Source organism: Homalodisca vitripennis, unplaced genomic scaffold, assembly GCF_021130785.1.
Source record: "Homalodisca vitripennis isolate AUS2020 unplaced genomic scaffold, UT_GWSS_2.1 ScUCBcl_5953;HRSCAF=12938, whole genome shotgun sequence".
Lineage (NCBI taxonomy): Eukaryota > Metazoa > Arthropoda > Insecta > Hemiptera > Cicadellidae > Homalodisca > Homalodisca vitripennis.
Window position 1 is genome coordinate 27595 of NW_025782066.1, and position 9426 is coordinate 37020.

Below are 9426 nucleotides of genomic sequence, written 5' to 3' on the forward strand. Positions count from 1 at the left end.
TGTTTACGCACAACGTTACAGTATCATCTTATGTAACTGGAGAAATGAGTGTTAACTTTGATTTTATAAGACTATAGATCGCGCATCCAGGAGAGATTATGAATGATCATCACAGAAAATAGTGTGAGATAATAACAATTGAGTACGGCAATTATGAGATAGTGCTACCATAATAAAAGAGTTGCCATTCATTTAAATATTCTAGCATCTCATTTTCATAAATTACATTTAAATATTTAGTATTTTTGTTATTGTCAGAGTTTACTCATTATAACATGTTTGATACTTTTCTGTAATGTATTTATGTAATATTTATTTTGCTCACTGTTAGCAAAATCCGACGTTAAATACAGCAACAGATTTAAGCATTTGCCATATCGTCTCATAGATTATAACACTAGCAATACAGCGGCAGTTCTCAGTTTTGAGGGGGGGGGGTAACATTGGAATAGCTCATGTGCGGTAAATTTTTTAATCCACCTCTGATGAAACCGCCGGTGTCTTTGTAAAGAGGCAAGTACCGAGCGACTGACAGTGACTGAATAATATGTTGTACGAGTCTTTCACGATTTACATGCCAACTTCCCCATGACGATAAAGATTTTCTTGATATTCCGCAATGAATGGACATTTCAATTAAGTGGATCCTTAAACACTAAAAAATATTCTATCCGAGGCCGATAATCCACCCGAGGAATATTTATTCTGTTGAAACAAGATTGCATAAAACTTGTTGTGTCATATTGTCGTTAAAAATTTATTCGCTGTGCATAACCATAAAACTGTATCTATTACAATGTCAATCAATTACGGAAACTACTCAGTCGACCAATAAAAGTGTTATTCATTTGATACTTCCCAAAACAGCTTTAAACTACGATCATATGATTGGACAACAATTATCCATATTTTCAAGAAGTGATAAAAAGGCATTTGAAATAATTTAAAACTAGAAAATCGCAGTAAAACAGTTTTTACCATAAAAAATGAAATCGTCATCTTGTAAAACTTCTAAACAAGCCCATTAACTGAAAAAGATTTTATCCTTACACTCCTGGTAAAATGTACAAATGATACAATACTCCGTCTCTCTCAGAAGCTTTGTAAGCCCTGGCAACCCTGCTCGCTATTAATGGCAGTGCAGAGTTTCGTTTAGGCCAAACTCTTACCCGTACGAACCTTAGGGCTGTAGAGTGCAAAAGCCTCATGGTAGGTCTCCAAAAGTACCCCAAAGGTTTTGCTCTTCTGAATGAAATCCTGATTTTTTTTCTCAAAGAGGCCAGTTCAAAGCTCTACCCGGCCTCTTTGGATATACTTCTCATAATGACAGAACAACTGAGATCAAATGCACCAAAAATCGCAGAAGCCAGACTGTCGGCAGAAGTGTCCAGCTTTACTGTATTATGAATGCGTTTCTGGTTACTACCATCAGATTCCAGTTGTACCCTTGTATGCCCCAGAGCCAGACCCCTAGCTAGTTCCTAGTCTCGCTATTGCCACACCGAGAACTCCTCTTGCAAGAAGAAACCACCTCTTTAACCACAGAACACACCCTCTCTTGAAAAAACCTCGGCAAGCATGCGCCCTCGCAGCTCCGAAACTTCCTCCTCCGAGAAGTACCTTTCATGACAATTTCGGGGAATAAAGCATGACCGTCAAACTCTTCCTAAAGGTGTCCCTCACTCCCTTTTCTGTCAAATAAGCAGTTTGTCAATCTGGCTGCTTTGGAGGCGTGGTCAGGCGTCCCTTCGGCGAAGGCTTTTCCGCCGAAGAACCACCCGAGTGTCTTCTTTTCCCACTTGGAGATTGTAGCCCAGTTCACATGCTTCAGATACTATGTCCATGGAGTCAACCTATGTAAGACTCAACCCCGCATGACCACGTAAGTCTATTTACGCTTGGAGGCACCCAACTTCCAAGGGCACCGTTCGTGACGCACTATCCCTGCACCATGTAACCCTGTACATGGTTATAACAGGGTGTTACAGTTTGAGGGATCAAACCTATTTTCTGAGTTTTATCATGAGAGATTCTAAAGTAGTTTAAGTTTCGTAAACAGGTTGATTTTAAGTGATTTTTAAAAACTTTAACGAGGCATAATTTTGAAGCCAGAGGATCTCATTTTGAAATTTAGTATTTGTTTAGTCTAAATGGGGTTGGTGCACCAGTATATCAAATTTCATTAAAATCCAGGTGAGGTAAAATGGCTGTTGAAAATGGAATCACCGTCTTTCCTCCAATGGAACTTGTACAGACTGAATTATTTGCAGACTACCAGACACATTTCGGAACAAGAGCAATGGCAGGTTGCTCTATGCCTTATTATTTTACAATTGCAAGTCAAATTTCCTTCGATTATTGTCATCTGGAACAGAATTAGTGACTTTGCCAGAAGCACGTATATCGTCCTCTTCATGTTTTATTCTGGCTCGATAAAAAAGTTAAAAACTTCACTCCATATCTTTATAAAATTGCTTAATTCTAGCATACTTCTCTTCTGAATCTATTAGCCATGTAAACTAGAAAGAATCAAATAAAAAAAATACTTTACAATGAAAATGAATTACATAGACAAGTACTAACAACGACAAAACACATATACTAGCGAGGAGGTCTAACGATACCCTAGGGCACCTCAAACCCTATTTTCACTGCAGCAAAGTGACATGAATAGATTAAAACCACTTTAAAAGATCACGCATGGGTTAAGTTGGAACTTTCTGAGAAGTGCAGTATTGCTGCTAACCCCTTCTAGTTGTCTAGATTTACCAAGGTGGGGTCTGAAAACACCCTGTGCCAGTACGTAAATTGTTTAGTTAGCAGCTGTTGTCATATAAGTATTTAATTCCACTAGAACGGAAGATGAAGAAGTCAAGGCAAGCTTAGGCCGAAGTTAACATGTGACACGTTATGGGCCCGAAGATATTTGCGCCCCCTTCCACTGGAACCAGTCCTACTAAAAGTAACCCAATGGCCATAGGCATTTAAAGCATGCATTTACAATCCAAACAAGGACAAGTCTAGTTTATCGTGTTCAATTTTGATCATGAATCAGAGTACTTACATTTAAAATAAAATATTACTGGGGCCATTGGTACCCCAGATGGTACTTTGCCTCACCAACACATTGTCGTCAGATGTCTGCACAACTAGCATCCTCTATCCACATTCCCAATCTTCTCAGGCTCTGTTTCACCTGGTCTCACTATCTCTTGGTCGTCCAAGATGCCTTCTCTGGGTTATTCTCCAGAATTTTCTTCGTCGTGGTGCTGCCCTCTTTCCTAAAGATGTGCCCTGTCCATCTAATCTTCCTACTTTGTGTCTCAGTACAATATCTGGCTATGTATTCAGTTCCCTCATTTTCCATTTGTGCTTGATCCTCCATTCTTATTATGAAATGTCGGTCTATACAATGTTCTCAATATTTTGTTCAAAAAACTATTATCGGTTTCTTATTTAATATCCAGTTTTCAGATCCATATAAAAGGACTGGTCTGACAATAGTTAAAAAAAAAAAAATAAATAAAAATCGTTAATAAATACATAAATATAAAAGATGTATGTTACCTTACACTACATTTAATAATATAAATATATGATTAAGATACTTTACACTTTTATTACCAAGGAAGTATGACAATAGCGAAAGCCAAGATTGCAGTGATTTGTAAAAATTAATCGTAACTCTCTTCCGAATTCCATAGCAAATAAGTGGAAAGGCTATCTCGAAAGCTTTATTCTAGGTGTAGAAAAACACTCACACAGCTTTGAATATGTTAGTCAAAGAGTGATTTGTATCTTTATCTTATACAACACAACCTTACACACACTTTGTTGCATTTATAAAGTTTATAGTTACAAGTTTTGCATGTTATAAAATCAAGACTCAGGTTCAGCCGACTGCCTGCACTCTGTTTTATCATGTGTGCTGTGCCTCAAACCTATGGGCTTGAGCCCACAGGACCCATTTACTAAAGAGATTCTGGTCCGGGCCCATATTTATATAGTACAATTTCTGCCAGTATGGTGTTGTATCTAATATTGTGTAAAGGAAAATACTCTAAACAAAATAATAACTACAAAAATAATCATAAAAACGTCTTTATATAAATGTATCACATTTTTTAACAAAGAAGATATAGTTTTTTCTATAGACTAAAACTTGTAACCTTAATAAAAAAAATTGTTGATTATGACTTCTTCGATGCTTCATAAATGGCCTTCAGTTTCTGCACACCTGGCTCATTGAGTTCTGCATATCCGGGAACTGTGGTTTTGGCCTTGGCCAGCCACTTGGCAACGTTGGGGTACTTGCTCACCTCGAAGCCTACACCCTGTTAACAGATGGATTTATTTAGTCCATTGAAGAAACTCCCTAAAAATTATTCAATATATTTGGTAAGAATAAATTTTCCTAGATTTTGTCTTGAGGAAGGAAAAAGGTTGGTACTTCAGGGCGTCGTCTAGGGAATATCTCTTAAGATTTATTTTTTAATTTGCCAAACGTATATTTTTGGACATTGTGTACCGTTCCAACTAACTGATAGTTTACATATTTATATCTTGGTCGTGTTGTAACTAACTTTTGAAGTGTGCAATGACAGGCAAGACCTGGAGAAAAAGCTCTTACAAAGAATTTTACTAAGATGCGCTAAGCTGTTGAAGACAATCCAAAGAGGAGGAGATTAGAGATGGCTAAGAAAATTTTATATTACTTCTGCCATGTCAGCCACAATCACTAAGAATAAAAAGAACTACAGGGTTGTTTAGACTATCAAGACTTTGCAAAAAGTGAAGTGACATCACGTGTAAAATAGAGGTTAACTATGAGATACTCTTTACATACAGGTTCTCATTCAACTTTAAGAACCTCTCTGTAATGAAATTGGCAACATTAAACTTCAACAAAAATCCCCCTTTTTTAAGGATCTTCCGATTTAGTAAATTATTCTTGGATCTTTCAGATTGACTATATGGAAAATTTTCAATGCTACAAAAGCAACACAACAAATCAATGGTTGTTTGTTTTCCATTAAATCTGCCTATGTTTGGATGCAACACATAATCCTTTGGCCTAGTGGTTTATTCCCCCCTTAATTAAACCATAGGTATTTTATAGTAATTATTTATAAGGTATATTATGAATTTATTCATTTATTTTTTTAAAACAATCCAACTTTTTACGTAATTTTAACACTTATAAATCCAAAACATCGATAATACACTATACAAATCATCTAATCATAAATTATTGTTCTTCATAAATGAATTATCTTTCAAACTAATACATATTGTCACCTGGTAGTCAGAAGGTTTTGTTTCCAATTAAAAAAAGTTTAAAAGGGTGTATTTTGCTTCGTCTAGAAGATCAAACAGAGTATGTACATCTTAATGCATACCTCAGCGGAAGAGACGGTAGCCACCAGAGCGATGTCTGCTAAAGTAAGATTGTCTCCAGCCACCCACTTTCCGTCTTTCAGAAACAAGTCCAGGTAACCAAATGCATCATCGAGCTTCTTCTTCTTTTCATTGTCAAAGGGAGCTCCACCAAACATAATAGGGTACTGTACATAAATTAAACAACCATTAACTTACTAGCCTATAGCTTACATTGTAACTGTCTTTTTTATCTTAAGTCAAAAAACTTAGAAAATTGCTTCTGGTCCTACAAGGACCCTTGCGCTGTTTCCGGAGTGACAGGATATTCTGGATGGGTAAGGTTGGGGTAGGGGCCCGCCTCCTGTCGAGATTCATGAGGACCAATTTAGGCCACTAATCTCATGTCCTCTCGGAAGAAGGGGGAGCCAGCACTGAACCATCCAGTCAAAGCAGGCAGGGGTGGCATTCTATGATTTTAAGTAAAACAAATAAAATATGATTATGATACTCACATATAAGTCTGCGAATGCCTGGTATATTGTTGTGTGGCATCAAAGTACAGTCTTTGGTTGACAGAAGCTCTCTTCTGTACATCCTTGGGGTACAGCGAGTCGTCCTTACCGTACTTTTCTGCCAAGTACGTAATGATAGCTCGGCTATAAAAACAGGATTTGAATATTAGCTTTTCACACAACAATAGTTTTTGAATAAATATAAGACTTAGATAAAACCGTTATAGAAATTACATTCTAATTTAAATTATATGACATAAACTGACGATTTCCATTAATTGATGCTATTTGTTGACGATGATGACCCTTTCTGATGAAACAAGTTTGAAGGTCAAAGTTGTCCTGTTTAAATCCTCTAAATGACCAGACAAGTTAAGAATAAAAATTCTTCGATTGTGATATGAGCCGAATTTCTGAAAAGGAAAATCCTTAATGAATGTTTCTGATATAGTTGTCAAGTAACAGCATGTATTAAGCCACCTAGTTTAGTACCTTTATATAGTTTCAAATACAAATTTAAATAAGTAGAGGTTTTGTTTGTTTTACCCCATATTAATAGCCAAATTATTGTTTAAAAAAATTCTTACACTGTTAACAGTTTCTGACTAGATACAATCAATTAATTTAATCTAATCTACCTTTCAGTGACAGCAAATCCATTGTCATCAAGAGCTGGGACAAGGTGTTGTGGGTTAATCTGAAAACACGAAATTTAAATATTTTGTGAATTATAACAAACTATGTACACGTATACAGGGTGAGTTTTAAGTCCCTTCCCCCCTATTTATTTTTTAAACCGTATAAGTTATGAGGTTTAAACTCCGTACATATTCGTTAGACCTAAATATCTTGTTTTTCATGGGTTCATTGACTCTCCACCTCCAATGGGGGACGGTCCACGAGGAGTAAGCCGAGATTCTTAAATGTAAGCATAGGTTGATATGGACATCAAATTAAAGGTCTCTGTAAGTAGAATACATTGCCGCAAACCGGACCTCAAAAGGTTCATCCTAATGAAAATTACAGGGTGTTTAAATGTACAAAATAGTAATGTGCTATTATCTGCGTTTTATCGCGCAACTTTTTAAAAGTTCATTTCAAAACAATTTTTCTATTGCTGTTTATTCTTTAAACGAAACTTTATTTTGTTGTGTTTAATGATTTTAAGGGATTACTGGAAGTCCGATATCTAGGAGTTAACTAAAGGGTTTAATAAGAAGTCGATCATGTGTTGTGTCGCCTTGTAAGTATTTTATTTAAATAATTGTTGTCTTACAAAGATTTTAGACCCATTTATTTTTATTTCAACAGCGATTCCGGTTCTAATATTGTACGATTCCGATACTAGTAGGTTGTTACTTACCCTTTTATTGTAGTAGATGCTCAAACTGATTGCTGTTACTTCCTGACAGTAGTATAGTCTGTTAACAAATTCACTCCTTACACGGGTTAGGATTTCTGGTGTTACCTTCCTGCAGGCCTCAGTAATTCTGTTCCGAAGATCTTCCACACATGCGACTGGTGTACAATAAATCACAGACTTCAAGTGTCCCCACAGAAAAAAATCCAGTGGGTTCAAGTCAGGGGACCGTGCCGGCCATTCTATTGCCCCGCGTCGTCCTATCCACTTCTCACGAAAATGTACATTAAAGGTAACTACGAACATTAACATCGTAGTGTGGAGGAGCACCGTCCTGCTGGTACCTTACTTCTTCTCGATTAAACTCCCCACCATTAGTGCGAATTGTATTTTCTATTAATGGATGAATATTATTTTGGAGCATATGTAAATAACGTTCTCCATTTAAATTTCCGTCAATAAACAGTGGTCCAATCACGTGGTTACCAAAGAGACCTGACCAAACATTTACTTTCTGGGGATACTGGGTATGATGTTCTCTGTGAACATGGGGATTAGAGTTATCACAGTATCGGCAGTTGTGTCTATTCACTAAACCATTTACGTAAAATGTACTCTCATCACTAAAGCAGATATTATTTACGGTTGTTAGATTTGCTATAATTAGTCTATCCATAGTTTCACAGAAGTGCAATCTTCTGTCCGGGCCATCTTCATTTAATGCGTGATGTAGCATAATTTTGTAGGGATGAAATTTGTGCTTCTTCAGGGTAGTTATTGCTTTGCGTTGTGATACCCCGATATTGTCTGCTATTTGTCTCGAAGAGGTTTGAGGATTTTCCACAACTGTACAATGAACCTCAAAATCAACTTCTTCTGACAAAGGAGGACGGCCTGAACGTTTTGCATCAGTAACGCTACCAGTCTCTCTAAATTTTGTTATTAACTGCCTTAAATAGGTTCTGCTAACAGGTCTTTCTGGATGGTTTTCATTAAATCGTCTCATTTTTTTCGTGGTAATTATTCCCAGAAGCGCCAAAAATAAACACCATAGAAACCGGAATCGCTGTAGAAATAAAAATAAATGGGTCTAAAACCTTTGTAAGACAACAATTCTTTAAATAAAATACTTACAAGGCGACACAAACACATGATCGACTTCTTATTAAATCCTTTAGTTAACTCCTAGATCTCGGACTTCCAGTGATCCCTTAAAATCATTAAACACAACAAAATAAAGTTTCTTTTAAAGAATAAACAGCAATAGAAAAATTGTTTTGAAATGAACTTTTAAAAAGTTGCGCGATAAAACGCAGATAATAGCACATTACTATTTTGTACATTTAAACACCCTGTAATTTTCATTAGGATGAACCTTTTGAGGTCCGGTTTGCGGCAATGTATTCTACTTACAGAGACCTTTAATTTGATGTCCATATCAACCTATGCTTATATTTAAGAATCTCGGCTTACTCCTCGTGGACCGTCCCCCATTGGAGGTGGAGAGTCAATGAACCCATGAAAAACAAGATATTTAGGTCTAACGAATATGTACGGAGTTTAAACCTCATAACTTATACGGTTTAAAAAAAGATAGGGGGGAAGGGACTTAAAACTCACCCTGTACACACATTTCTGCATGTTTCTATTTGTAATTGTAACTATTACTGCATTCAAGTATTCTAACAAATTCAAATTCAGTTCAATTAAATCCAAAATTAGAGGATATTGCAGCAATTATTACTAGATAATTGAATCAATCAATAATAAGATAGGCTACCTCTTGGATGGATTGGCCACTAAGCAAGCAGTTTCTTGCAAGTGGCACGCTTAACTGATCAGTTGTTGTGTTTGTATCATTTTATTATCAAGTTTTTATTTTGTTTTCTTTTTTTTATCGTTTTAAAACCTCAGCTCTCGGCTATGCTGGCTTGTTTCTTTAATAACACCGTGGCTGCTATTCCTTTACGATTGGAACCTCCCCGGGATTTGAACCCGTGATCTCTCAGTTAGAGATGTCGGCACACTGTACCTTCAAAACTAACATCGATACAGCTGTGGTTTGTTATATTTTGTTAATACATGTTGATACCAATAACAATTCTGTATGTTATTGGGCTTTATTTTTTCTACAAGATACAACTTCAAAACACAATCCCTCCCTATTGTGACCAC

At 36.4% G+C, this 9426-nt stretch overlaps 1 pseudogene; it reads right to left on the minus strand.

Annotated features, from left to right (window-relative positions):
• Positions 1-4085: 4085 nt before the first annotated feature.
• LOC124373589 lies at positions 4086-8892 on the minus strand (annotated as a pseudogene).
• Between the last annotated feature and the right edge of the window lie 534 nt (positions 8893-9426).